The sequence below is a fragment of the Sorex fumeus genome, unplaced genomic scaffold, assembly GCF_029834395.1.
Source record: "Sorex fumeus unplaced genomic scaffold, SorFum_2.1 ptg000063l, whole genome shotgun sequence".
In the NCBI taxonomy this organism is placed as follows: domain Eukaryota; kingdom Metazoa; phylum Chordata; class Mammalia; order Eulipotyphla; family Soricidae; genus Sorex; species Sorex fumeus.
This window is the reverse complement of record NW_026606120.1, coordinates 30,812,440-30,827,545: the sequence shown is the minus strand read 5'-3', so window position 1 is coordinate 30,827,545 and position 15,106 is coordinate 30,812,440.

Genomic DNA, 15,106 nt, shown 5'->3' with positions numbered 1-15,106 from the left:
TGTTCATTGTTTTGCTCGAGTGGGCACCAGTAACGTCTCTATTCTGAGACTTGTTGTTACTGTTTCTGGCATATCAAATATGCCACGGGGAGCTTGCCAGGCTCTGCCATGCAGGCGTGATACTCTTGGTAGCTTGCCAGGCTCTCCGAGACGCGGGAGGGAATTGAACCGGGGTTGGCCAGGGGTTGGCTGCGTGCTAGGCAAACGCCCTACCCACTGTGCTATCGCTCCAGCACAATTTATATTATATGTATATTAGAATGTGCTTTTCCAACTGTGTATTCGTATATAGGCACAAGTATCCATATATACTACATATATTCACTTGTATCAGTGTTCATAATGCAAAGACAAAGTTTTATGAGATTATCACCAGAAGGTCTTCTCCAATCACTCCTAGAGAAGTTCCCTAATAACCCACTTCACTGTCCAGAGAAAGATTTTCTCTTCTCTACAGGCTGATTTATTACTCTTGGGCATCCCTCAGCCCTTCATATAATTGTTCATAGTTGAATCCTCTCTAACTGCCAATTGGACAGGAATGATGCTCGGAATCCTGAGACTGGGGCCCTTCTAGCTCAGCAGTGACAGTTGGTCTCACACAAACAGCTCCTTGATCTTCAGGAGGACCAGAAGTGAAGACTTTTAGCCCAAGGGTTTCCCAAATTTTTCTTTTTCAATGTGGGCACCCTCTGGAATGTTGATGCCAGTGTGAGTAAAGAGAGAACTCCCTTATTCTGTAGGATGAAGGATTACAAGCCACTGCAGGACACCTCAGGAAGGTACATAACCCCTCAGTTTCACTTCCTTATTAATTTGTCAATTAATTAACCCTGGTATGACTTTTAAATATATAAAAAATGAATGCCTGTACTAACAACTGAGTTTCAGGATTTCTTCTCTGACAATACCTACTTAAAGTTATGTTAATATTCTATTTTCAGAAAGATGTAACAGAAAATGGCGCTATGAAATATACACAGCATTAATAGAGATACAAGTTTAAAATATGTAGTGAAAGCATCGAATTAGAAAATTAACTGGCTTTGTAATTTCTAAATGTTCTTTGGTTCATGTTATTATCAAGTCTAAGATTTTGACTGAGGGTTGAAATTATGACAGTATTTATAAACTGACTCCATTTTGTATTTAGTAATACACAGAAAAAAATTGTGTGCCCATGATGGACAGGCATTAGAGGATATCTATCTACATGTATTTCCTGTTGTGTGTAAATACTCATGAAATGCATTTATGTGTGCATTTTGGATGCTTCTAGCTACTCTTCTAGTTAAATATGTATCAAATATGTACTAACCCATTCATGCCTTCAATACAGAGATGTTATGTAGTATGTCTAGGCTAGAAAAAGCCTAGAAACTGTAACCAAATTGGTTCTTAACACCTAGGGACCCATTGCCTGCACTTCTTAGTAAGTTTTTTCCCCCAGAACATAGATTTGTTTCTGTTTGTCTTGATGTTTTCTTAATTGCCATCTGTTCACACTTACTTATTTTTAATTCCCACGACACTTTTTCAAGTACTGTGCTCCAATTTACTATTTTGATTATTAACATACAGGAAACTTTACACTAGGAATATACATGTATATATTTATAACACCGCCTTCATATCATCACTGTAAAAATTCCAACATAGCCCTTCATTGTATGTATAGCATTTATTTATTTATTTATTTATTTTATGGCAATTTTTCTTTTTTACTTTCTTTAAACACTGTGGTTTACACAGTTGTTTGTAATATAGAAGTTATGGATATTCAATGTTCCAGCACCAATCCCACAACCAGAATGATCTTCCCTCCACCAATGTTCCGTTTTCCTAACCATCCCTTAAGCCTTAGCAGATATAAAATAATTTATTCTATATTGTTTGTTACCACTAAACGGCTGATGGAATTATCAAAAATACTTAAATAAAAGAAAATTAGTGAAAATTGTTGTATCTCACAGTGGGATTGTTAAGTCATTTTCTGAAGGTTTACTAAACTGCTTTGTTGCTAGTTGGGACTTCTGTGTCATTGATTTTGTTTATGCAGATGGCTTCTCTGTTACTTTCCCATCTAATTTGGTGTGCTTTAAATGGGATGTCAGCATTGTAAAATTTAGAGGTGCCCCATGGCTGTGTTTGTGGCTGTGTATCCAGAAACTTCAGAATCTGTAGAATTGGGCTGACATGATGGTGGCTGTAGGTTGTGGGTGTGGCTTCCAGAAGTATAGGGAGCTGCCTGATCCCACTTTGAGAAGACCCTGGAGTTATCAGATGTACCTGGAATTTTTGTAGTCTGGTGTCTCTGCAGAGATTAGTGTGAAACAGTGGAGTTGGGCTATAGTGATGGCAGTAGATGTCGGGTGTGGGTGCGGCTATTAGGACTTTGGCAGGGTAAGGACTCAGCCTACTCCCCTCCTGAGGGCACTCCAGAGTTTTCAGCCCAGAGACCCATGTACCCATGAATTTTAGTGGGGTGGTTCACATCTCTTCTGAGATTTAATTTTGAATCTAATTTAATTTACTTTTGAGCAGCGCTGGTGGTTGAGTCCATAGGGCAGTGACTGTGGGCTATGTATCACAAGTTAAAACTTTTATATTGCATGCACTAAAAAAAATCATAATTGAGTCTAACAAAGCCTCTGTAGATTATTCTTATTTCCTTCTCTGTCCCCTCCTTTCCTCCCCCACTTGGTAGGTTTGTTTGTTAGGGAGAAGGCTGCTCTTGTATGAGCACTGCTAACTTTGTAAAGATCCTGTGGCTTTGGATTTGTTGAAAATACAGTGGTTTCCTATTATTCTACTTGAGTTTGCTCAAAAACTCTGTTCCTTCCACATCGGTTCTAATAGTGACATTATTTTGTGTCTGGATTATTCTTTGTTGACTAAATTTTAGACCTAACCATGAATTACAAGTTACATTTTTTGGTCTTGTTTTCCTCTTTCTTGAATTTGGTTTTAATTTATACTAGGTACATTCTGGATGAATTTTTTTAGAAAAGGAAGAACGTAGTAAAGTTAAACACACTATGTGGTAAACCTTCTTTGGGGTCCAAAAGTCTTTAGTTTGATTTTACTCTCGATTTCTCAGTTGCCCATCCCAGAGCTTGCAGGGATTAGAAGTGGTGAACATACAACTACTAAGGGGTTCGAGCCAAAGGAGTCGATGCTCGTGCTGTAGCACTGTAGCACTGTCCTCCCGTTGTTCATCGATTTGCTCGAGTGGACCCAGTAACGTCTCCATTGTGAGACTCGTTGTTACTGTGTTTGGCATATTGAATACGTCATGGGTAGCTTGCCAAACTTTGCTGTGCAGATGAGATACTCTTGGTAGCTTGCCAGGCTCTCCGAGAGGGACGGAGGAATTGAACCCTGCTCAGCCAGGCCCTCCACGTGCAAAGCAAACGTCCTACCACTGTGCTATCATTCCAGCCCCTATCACTCCAGCTCTTGCTGTAATACACAAAATGATTTCATGAAACTGTTAGTACATACAGACAATGTATTGCATTTGATGCTTCAGTTCCACTAATATTTAAGTGATCTCCCAAGAATAGAAGATTTTGAACAGTGGTTGTTTTTAAGTCAGGAAAATTGTATTTTCTGCAAAGATCTGATTAAAATTCTCCACCTCCATGATCTGAATGTAGGAACTCCTGCCCAACGTGTCTTAAATCTAGGGAGCTATTTAAGTTCCTAAAAGATATGTAAAAGTCCTGCTCTATATTTGTTCATAGGTCTAGGTTATTATTCTTCATCTGCTGATATCTTTCATGACTCTTTAATCCTCTGTTTATATTTGTGTATCTTTTTTATATCTTAAGTTTATTTTATTTACCATTTTATTCATTTTATATTTGTCTTTTATTTTGCATATTTTTGCATCAAGGATGAAAAAGGGTTGGCCTAAGAAATAACCAATGAAAAATGGACTTTATGAAGTCCAGCTTGGTTACAGTAGCAAAAGTGTCAGTCACAGTCCAGGATGGCTCATAAGATGGGGATAAAAGTTTTCACTAATAGTCAAAGAACTTTATACTACATCCCTGTTTAGTCTAGTTATTTTCAGCTTTTTTTAATATAGGTCATGTTCACTGGAGCGGCATGATTTCTCATTGGTGTATTAATTCATGCAATAAGTGCTTTTTAAAAAGACCTCTCCCTATTTAGTTTGCTGATTAGTGGAGTTTTTCTTCCATTATAAGAACAGTAAGACAAACTCTAATAATGTGAATGATGAGTCAATAAGTATACAAATACAGAAAGTTGATTGATTAATATACCTGTGTGGAAAAGATGGTTTAATACTGTAGAACGAAAGTGAGAAAATAGAAAATTCATTACAGAATGAAAGCAGAGATATCATATTTTTTCTAAATAAATATACTAAAATGAGATATGAGAATAAATGTGAATCTTGAGGACTGTGCTCATGTTTTTCATGCTGAAAGCATATTTGCTTAACTTAATAAATGAATTCACAATTCAGTTATTGCAAAGAGTCGATTTGTTTAATATATATGTTATAAAAGATCCAGTTATTTGAAAAGTGAAAGACACTTCTTAATATGTGAGCAATATAATGGGAAGAGATATCAAACTACAATCAAGTGGTTTTAAAATATGCTCATTGCTTCTTCTTTCACAGATTTTCTCACAAGCATATTCAAAAATCAGGCGAAAAATAGTATAATAGTTATATACATATATATAGCAATATATGCTGTGTGTTTATATATATTTCTTATATTTTGGCTCCCTGTGAAATGATTATTAAGCAATTGTCAAATCTCTAGCCTTTCGGATGTTTAAATTAAACTTCGGTTGCCTGAGGATTTTTACTGCCCCACATTGCAGTTCTGTGTGACCAATTACAGGCTCTTTCCTAGTACTGAGCACTTAATGATATCATCCTTTTCCTTCTGCTTCTTTTAGTAAAATGAAAGACCAAGAGAAATACCAATTACCTGTTGACAGAAATTCAACACCTGAATAAGGGTAAGAAGTGCAGATCTGAAAGGGCATGGTACAATGATCGCCCTCACCAGGTTGCACTCCGTTCTTGTGAGTGCTTTTGGTTACTGAGAGCACCTCCCTCCTTAGGTATGAGCATAACTTGGGCCAGCCGGGAAACGACCTAGATGTGTGTGTGTGTGTGTGTGTGTGTGTGTGTGTGTGTGTGTACAGGTGTACTCTGATTTGATTACCTGAATAACTTTATTTAGATAGTGTCACAGTAATTCATTCATGAATTTATAACAGTTTCTTTCCTAGTAAGGATAACTGAGAAAAGGATTTACAGGAATAGATTTTGTTAGTTTTTAAGTGAACCATTCTGTTCTCTCAACAGACCATAGTTATTTTTAAAGTTTTTTAAAATATTGTATTGTTATTTATGTGAAATGGTCACAATAGTGCTGTCTCTAATGGTTTTTACCGGCAAAAATTACTGCACATCTGTCACCACCAAAGTAGACATAAGGACCAAGAGAACTGGTCCACAGATGGAAGTTTGCCACAAGTAAAAGGGCAGTGGGAGGGCAGTTAGGATAGAGAAGGGACCACTATGACAATAATAATTGGAAATGATCACTCTGGACAAGAACTGAGTGCTGAGAGTAGGTTGAGGGATATTCATGACAACCTTTTGGTATTGTAAACCATGTTCAGTATTGTAAATCATAATGCCCAAAAGGGGTGGGGAGAGTGAGGAGAAAGTGTGGTGGGAGGGAAACTAGGGACTTGGTAGTGGGAAAAATACTTGGCGAAGGGACAGGTGTTGGAACATTGTATGACTGAAAGCCAATCATGATGAACATTGTATCTCACAATGATTCAATTTAAAAAAAAGAGGACAGAAAACTATCAGGGATGGATTGGAGAAAAAAAACATACATGTTACAGATGGGTCACTTGCACAAGAAGTTGATGAAGCAGTGACTGATAGAAATAAAATAGTCCAAAGCATAGATATATGCTTATAAATATGTTAACATTTCATCTAAAATGCTGTTACTGAAGCATTACAATAGTGCTAACATCTACAGTTTTGTTGTAGAGTTACAACACCTAACCACCCCCAAAGTTCTCAGTACCATCAACCAAGTTGTCATGCTCCTTGTAGGGGACTTCTTCATCCTCCTCCACCCTTAGTTAATCGAAACCATTCCTTGACTACAAATTAGCTAGTGATTATGCCTCTGCATGTCTGATCTTCCTTACCTTTTTCTTTTCCTTTCCCCCCAACAGGTCTGGGGCTCTCATTAGACTGGATCCAAGTGGTCCTGTAGGAGCTAATGAAGATTTTTGAAGGCTCAGGGGGCTCACGTCAGGCAAACATCAGAAAGCAATGACTGCCCGATTCACACATGTGAGGTGACTTTTTCATGGAGAATAGAAGAAAATGAAAAAGAGCTCAGGCAGTCTTGAAGAGATGAGGACCAAGATAGGGACTAATTAATGAGAAGTGGAAGAGGCAGTGAGTATAGAATGACTAGATCATTTAAGCTGTGGCCCTAAGGGAGGGTGTTCTAGCAAAGAATCCCAGGTTAGTGAATTTCCTGCTACAGAGTAGCTGAGGATAAACACTGACTACTGGGAGTTCTGATAGATGAGATTTTAAAGAAGGAACCTAATAGGGAAAGTTGCACTATGAGGTTAATATTTTTAATTGACCCTTTAAGTAATCATGTTACTGTTTTATATTTGAAAATCATTTTATATCTTTGAGCTCTTTTAAAATCCATTATTTGATTTTTTTCTTTCTCTTCATCATTAAGTGGTGATTAAATACATGTATTTTAATCGCTACTGAAGTGTTTGAGTTACAGTCTTTGAATGATGGCTTCATGCATACATTATTCCAAATCCACACACAACACCAGAAGAGCTTCCTTTTAACAACATGTGTGCTACAGAAAGTCTACATTTTTATCTTTATTTTTATGTGATTTAAAAAACCTCATATTTTAAGACATTATTTTGAATATGTTTTTATTTATTTATTTTTAATGAATCACCATGAGGTATGGGCTGGAGCAATAGCACAGCGGTAGGGCGTTTGCCTTACAAGCGGCCAACATGGTCGACCCGAGTTCGATTCCTTCGCCCATCTCGGAGAGCCCGGCAAGCTACCAAGAGTATCTCGCCCGCATGGCAGATACTGGCAAGCTACCCGTGACGTATTCGATATGCCAAACACAGTAACAACAAGTCTCATGATGGAGACGTTACTGGGCCCGCTTGAGCAAAATCGATGAACAATGGGAGGCCCGTGACCGTGACCACCGTGAGGTACAGTTACAAACTTACAAACTTTCGTGTTTACATTTCAGTCATACAATGATCAAGTACCCATCCCTCCTCCAGTGTCCGTTCTCCACTACCAATGTTCCCAGTTCAACCAGTGACTTGTTTATCCTTGATATCAACCTCTTATCAGATGGGTATTGGGTGAATATCCTTTCCCATTCTGTAGACTGTCTTTGTATTCTGCTCACTGTTTCTTTTTTTTAAATTTTTTTTTACTTATTTTTTATTTATTTGTTGTATCATCATGAGAACAGTAACAAAGTCTTTCACTTCAAGTCTCGGTCAGTCATATAATGATCAAACAGCTGTCCCTTCACCAGTGCACATTTTCCACCACCAAGAACCCCAGTATACCCCCCCTCCCACGCACCCCTCACCTGTGTGGCAGATTTCCACTTTACTTTCTCTCTCTCTCTCTCTCTCTCTCTCTCTCTCTCTCCATTGATCACATTCAATCTTATGACAAAAGACCCCCACCATTGTTATTTGGAATTTTCCCCAACATTCAGACCTGCCACAAAGACATCATTAGAAAATTTGTTTTCTAATGTTCATTATGAAGAGCATATGATGTTGTGTGGCCAATATAGCGTCCATGCGAATTTTGATTTCTAATATTTTAGTAATAAACCTAGAGGGATTACTGCCAGAAGTCCCTGGGTTCCGAGATTGGGATGTGTGCCTCTGAGATCACTGTTTCTTTTGAGGTGCAGAAACTTCTTAGTTTAAATAGTCCCATTTGTTTATCTCTGTTTCCACTTGCTTGGTCAGTGACATGTTATCTTTGAAGATATCCTTAGCTTCAATATCGGGGAGTGTTTTGCCAACCTTTTATTCAATGTACCTTATGGATTCTGGTCTGATGTTGAGATCTTAAATCCATTTTGTGCATGCTGTTAGAGTTCATCATTTTTTTGCATGTAGCTGTCCAGTTTTGCCAGCACCATGTGTTAGAGTCTTTCTTTGCTCCATTTCACATTTCTTGCTCCCTTATAAAAGACTAGATGATCATATAGTTGAGGGTGTGTGTAAGGATATTCAACCCTTTTCTATTGGTCTGTGGTTCTGCCTTTGTTCTAGTACCATGCTGTTTTAATCATTACCACTTTGTAGTAGAATTTGAAGTTGAAGAAGGTGACGTTTCCCATCTTTTTCCCAAGAATTGCTTTAGCACAGTGGTAGGGCATTTGCCTTGCACGCAGCCAACATGGCCGACTCGAGTTCAATTCCTCCGCCCCTCTCGGAGAGCCCAGCAAGCTACCGAGAGTATCTCGCCTGCATGGCAGAGCCTGGCAAGCTACCCGTGATGTATTTGATATGCCAAACACAGTAACAACAAAGTCTCCAATGGAGACGTTATTGGGCCTGCTCGAGCAAATCGATGAACAACGGGAGGACCATGACCGTGATGAATGTGTTACACTGGACTGTAGCGATAGCACAGTGGGTAGGGTGTTTGCCTTGCAAGTGGCCAACATGGCTGATCCGAGTTCGATTTCTCCATCCCTCTCAGAGAGCCTGGCAAGCTACCGAGAGTATCTCGCCCACATGGCAAAGCCTGGCAAGCTCCCTGTGACGTATTCAATATGCCAAACACAGTAACAACAAAGTCTCAAAAATGGAGACGTTACTGGGCCTGCTCAAGCAAATCGATGAACAACGGTAGGACAGTGACAGTGACAGTAACAGTGTTACACTGCTACTTCTCACATAACTAAATAAAAAATGACCAAGTATTCAAGCACTGATTAAACAAAGTGTTTTCTAAGATTGCAAAACTATTTTAAGTGAACTATCTTTTCTGTACAACCATATTGAGCATAAAATAAAGTCTTTTTGAGATTTGGGAAACATTTGTTAGAATTATTTAAAATAAGAATTTTTCTAAATTCTTCTAAATAAATGAACATTAGGATTTTGTTGTTTTATGGCTGACATGTATAATGCCATTGAAATTATTTTCTTTTTCAAATTAAGGAAAAAGTAATATAAGAAGAATAACATAGCACAGTGGTAGGTCATTTGACTTGTACACGGCGGACCCAACTGACGTGGGATCAATTCCTCTGCCCCTCTCGGAGAGCCCAGCAAGCTACTGAGAGTATCTCGCCTGCATGGCAAAGCCTGTCAAGCTACCCATGATGTATTCGATATGTCAAACACAGTAACAACAAGTCTCACAATGGAGACGGTACTGTACCCACTTGAGCAAATTGATGAACAATGGGAGGACAGTGACAATATTAAAAAGAAATTTGTCATAGAATGAATTGAAATATCAGAAATGTCTTTGTGATAAAATTTTATGTTTGAGAATGTGGTTTTTTGTTTCATTTAAAATAGGGCAAATCTTACAAGCAAGCACACTCTATTGTGTAAAATATTGAATTGACTTCAGAGATTTCTATAGTTGTGTGAATTAGCAATCCTTTTCCTTCAAATTTTTTATTTTAAAAAGTAATTATTTTGAATGTAGGGACTTGTCCCTCCCAAAATAAGTATGCAAAAAGTGAATCCTGATGGCATTTGACTAGATAATAATAGCACTGTTGATCCATTCATCTATTTGCTCGAGCGGGCACCAGTAATGTCTCCATTGTGAGACTTGTTACTGTTTTGGGCATATCAAATACACCACGGGGAGCTTGCCAGGCTCTGCCATGTGGGCGAGATACTCTTGGTAGCTTGCCAGGCTCTCTGAGAGGGACGGAGGAATTGAACCCGAGTTGGCTGCATGCAAGGCAAATTCCCTACCCACTCTAGCCCATGACTAGATAATAAATTTGCATAAAATATTTTTCCTCATTAGGTAATGGCAAAAAAATTTATTTGCCAAGTTTGTGATTCTTTAAAACACGGGTTAGAACTCCAGTAATAAAAACCCATGAAGAAATAAATTGGTGGATTTACACTTAAAACTAAGTTTTTAAAAGAAAGAATGATACTGTCATAAAAACAAAATTATAAACATTTTATCCAGGGGCATAGTGATACTACTGCATTATCAGTTTACTAAGTGACCCAGAGCCACTCAGTCCTCTCACCAGTGACTGTTGAGTGCCCCTGGGCCTTTGCATTGAGGTGCTCTGGGATGTCTTTGTGGTTTTTGTAGTGCATTGGGAAGCCAGTGTGTGGACTGTGTAGATGTGTGCTGAAATCTTTGTTCTTGGAAGTCTCTGTATGAGGCTCTTGCGGGAGGGCTCTGCAGTGTCTGTCTTCAAGCTCTTTGTGGGACTCAGAGGCCTATGTGCAGCTGAGGTCACTGTGGGGGAGGTCTGTATGGGTAACCGTCATGGTTCTCAGTCAGAAATCTCTGTGGCTCTGTGAGTCTGAATTGGGAATCTCTATGGGATTTGTTTGCAGAAGATAGCTCCTGCCTCCCTGTGTTGTCTTTGGACAGCTGAGCAGAGAAAATCTGCGCCAGACAACATGTTCTGTGGGTCATCCTGGTCTGTCCCTTCACTTCTCGCCTGTTTGTAACAAATACCATCAGGGATTCTTCTAACACTGGGGTGGAGAAACTGAGAGCCAAGCAAGATCAACATTGAACCACAGTTTGATCTTTGAGTCACCTGTTCCCAGGGAGTCACTCTTGGGGTTGTGAGAATTACAGGAATATGAGATTGCATAATTGCTCCTCATAGTTATGTTATCTTGCTAAAGGAACCATGAAACAGGCATCAATAATCTCTGATTGAAGGTTTTTCTTGTGGGTCTTCATGAAGAGCTAGGATAGCTCATCTGGTCTGAGTTCTGTACATGGACAGGGAGAAGCATTTGAGAACCAAGCTGAGCCAGTGGAATGCTAAAATATCTTCCCTATGTCACAATAGGTCAAAACTGAGTTTAATTTTTTCACATTTTCGGGCACCCATGTCACGAGGCCAATACTGTCCCACCACACCTTCTGACAGCACCCAGTCGCGGTCTGCCTCCATTCTCCAGATTTGGTCATTCCTCCAGGGTGAATGGACAAAGCACCTAGATCCTCCCAGCTTCCAACGCTTCATGCCCTTACAGAGACACACACACACACACACTCTTTTACACACACACACACACACACACTCATTATCTCATTCATTAATAGGTGTAAAGTGCCCTCAGCAGCCCAGGTCATCTTTTCTTTCTAGTGAAGTGGAGTCAGATTGTTCCAGCTCTGGCCTTTAGGCCACTGGGTCTGCTTGTGTAACAAGTACAACTACCTCATAATTTTGGAGCATCTGGGGTATGTCATATAAAAAAAACTCTTAGAGGCAGAGAAGTTCATAATAGAGCCTGAGGAAAGATGGACTATTTTCTGGAGGGTTCTTTTGACTTTTGCTCAGGGTGACAAGTACTCTTGCCATCCTTTGTTTAGGTAAGGACAGTGTGAAGGTGCTGTGATGGAGTAGGATGAGGTTGGTTTACTGATATCAGCATCTCCCCGGGATCTGAGACATTTAGGAGTCAAAAAAAGATGGCTGGGAAGGAAAAGACAAAGGCTACCAACTCTCAAAAGCGAAACAAAGCTAAACACAAGAAACCAAGTTTATTTTAGTTGTGGGACAACTGTTAGAACAAGCAATATGTATTAATGTAGGAATATACTGCTTTCCCTGAACATACTAAATGGCTTCCTGGTGAAGTATTTTTGCCTTGGGCAATGCATGAGGATGATGATCTTGTGGACCAAGTCATATTTTTTTTGACATAGACGATTGAGAGATTTGGAGACTGGTCAGAAGTTTCAGAATCCCTGAAAATTTGCTGGTTGTGTCCAGCTGTGGATCCTACCACATAGGGTGGTAGGACCACATATCCGATTTGTTTTGTAGTTGATCAGTTATTTGTGTCAGAGAAGGAATCCGCTCATAATAGGGCATATCTCTTCTCAAATGCTTTTGTTCTAGGTAGGTGAGGTTCCTTTGACTAGAGGAACTGGTGCCTGGAGGGGCCTGAAGTTTTTGATTCTGCAGGTTTGCCCCTGAGGCACTCACTCTGTGTTGAAGTCCCAATTTATCCACTAATATTTGTTCCACAACTGTTGTGATTTTGTGTGCCGCAAGCATCTCTTTGTTCTCAATCTGCCTGCTTTGGATTGAAACTTGGCTCTGAGAAATGACTGATGCGGAACTGATGTTTTTACCTAGATATTTCGATCCTTGCCCCGTCTTACTGAAGTTCAGATAATGCGGAGAGTGCCCCATCCTCTCTCTCATGTGACCTCCCATTATTTCAGGCTCATTTTCTGGCATGAGCTGGCTGGATTTCCTCCTGAATATGTCTTCTCTCTGCCCCATCAGAAGAGTGGAGCTCTTCTTACTGGTTGGGGAATCCTTCCACTGTGGAAACTCTGTCTTTGAATCTGCCTGGGCCCTTCTGTCATCATTCCTTTTATCGAACATAGCCACATCCCTCTCACAAACAGTTGACTCACCCTTCTCCATAACCTCGCTTTTCCATATTGTTCTCTCAAATGTTGCAGAGTCTTTCTTCACATAAAGTGAGGTAAAAAGAGTTTCTGTTAGCCTAGTTGGAATAGTCTTACTTTTCTTATCCATGTGAGTAGTGTTGTCTTCTCTCACTACAATAGAAACATCGCTCTGTGTGTCTGTTGGTTTAGGTTTTTGGCTTCCTGAGTTATCTTGGTTCTCACCTTTTTGTATACTGGGCTCCTGCTTCTTCTGGCTTCTTTTGCCATGAAATATGTAGTCCAAAAACCGTTGGATAATGTTTCCCCTACGTTGTTTCTCTGGGGGATCAGACTGTGCCCTCTGACAAGCCAAGATGTTCGCAGCAAGGGGCACATCCGTCTGTGAGTCTTGAAGGAGCACTTTGTTGCAAGTGTCTTGGGTCAGCATACCTGTTGCAATGTCTTGAAGGAGCACTTCAGTGTGAGGTTCTTTAGGGATCAGTTTGACGGCCTGGCACTGTGAATCTGAGTCTCCATTTGCTTTGAGTTTAAATTGATTAGCAACCTTTGTTGCTAGATACGGCTCGTTTGGATCTTGTGCAGTGACGTTTTTGAACGTTGAACTAAAAGGAGTCAGATTCAGATCAGCGGTCTGGGACCTGGCCTTAACACTAGGGCCCAAGAGGACATCCCAAGCTGGGCCATTCTTACTCTTGACTTGTTTTGTGTTCTCCGTGGTGACCATCACAGTGGTGGCCTCTTCCATATCCACCTCATTCATGGCCTTTTTGCCCCTTAACGACTTGTTTTCTAAGTTCTTTTGCAGTACAGCTACCTTCTGGGCATGGTCTGCTGGAGCTGGACCTGCACTCTCCTTTGGTTCACTTATGAAACTTAGAGATCCCTGATGGTTGCCTCTTCTGACACTCAAGCCTCTCTCTCCCTGCCAGGGTCTTGCCTGAACTCTGGATGGAATGGTCTGAGAAGACATCCTGCTCCCCTTCTCAGTCCCTAGTGCCTTGGAGGGGTGTTGGTAGACCTCAGTTGTGGTCCTTCCCAGGGCCTTTGTGGTTTCCTCACGCTCAGGTGAACGGACAGTGAGGGGACTCCCAGGCATGATGGCAGATGTAGTTTTCACTTGCTCTCTCTGGTGGGCCTGATGGACCCTCCTACCCTTGAATGGTGGTATGTTTCTGGTTTTCACAGGTGCATTGTAGTTGCAGAGGACTGTGACCCAGGACCGACGCACACGCACAGGAAACAAGCCATTTTTGATTTGATTCTTCTTTTTTGTTAAGTGAGTTTGCAATATGTTTTCTAAGTGTTCCCACAATATACAAACTGACCAGTGAGTTTGTATAATGTGACCATTCTTGGGAGAAGAGTATTTCTTGAACAACAGATGTTCTTTGTCCTTGATATTTCCCAGGGGTAAGTGGATGGTGGTGTCATGCTGAGCATTCCCTGATTGAGCCTTAGGCTTCTGTGAGGACTTGTACCTTGCTGTTACTGCAATGAAACTATAGAAGGTACTTGCCCAGAGCCACAATAGTTGTGACAGCAGCCAAATTAGGAACTCCAGAAGAGATAGTGCTGGGAGGAGGGACTTTCCAAAATACTTAGTCGAAGGATCATTTGATAGAGAGCCCAGTTCAGACTGAGCTTGACATTCTGATGACTGGGTAGAGGTCAGAAGTGGCAGGTCCCCTGGATTGGAGACATCTGAGAGAGGAACAGCAGGAGCAGCATCTGCTGTCCCTGCTCTGGCGTCCTGATGGTTCCCACTCATGTCAGCTCCTGCAGGGCCTGTGTTGATGTTTTGATCCCAGAGCTGAGTACTTTTATCATTGTTATAATCATTTTGCAGGTGGGTTCTGAAAGGGGTTGTGTTGTTATGTTGACCACAGAGCTGGGAGCTTTCACCATTTTCATGGTATTTTATCAGGTGTTCTCTCGTATGCTTAGTTCTTGAACTTTCATACAAAAGCTGTCGGTATTCAGTTTTGTCAGGACCCTTCCGCAGGTTGCTGCAGGGGACAGAAGACACAAGCTGCAGTCTGCAGTGTCGAGTAGCCCAGAAAGGGATGGACTCCTGGTACCCACCTGCAACCCAGGAGTCCCTGGACTGCCCCTGTGGTGACTTCACAAAGCTCCAAGTGTTTTTCCCTCCACACCCTCCCACCACCCAGGCTTTATCTATGCTTTGTTTCCTTGACTTCCCCACCTGAGTCAAACTTGAGGCTCTGGGAGGACATGGGGGAAGTTTCTTACCTGTGTAAAAGGTAGATTGGGTTTCGCGTTTCATTCCGTTCTTGCAGGCGGTCTCTAGATGCTGAGGATTGGGGAAGAACAACAAAGAGATCATCAATACCTCCAGGCAGACATGAAGAA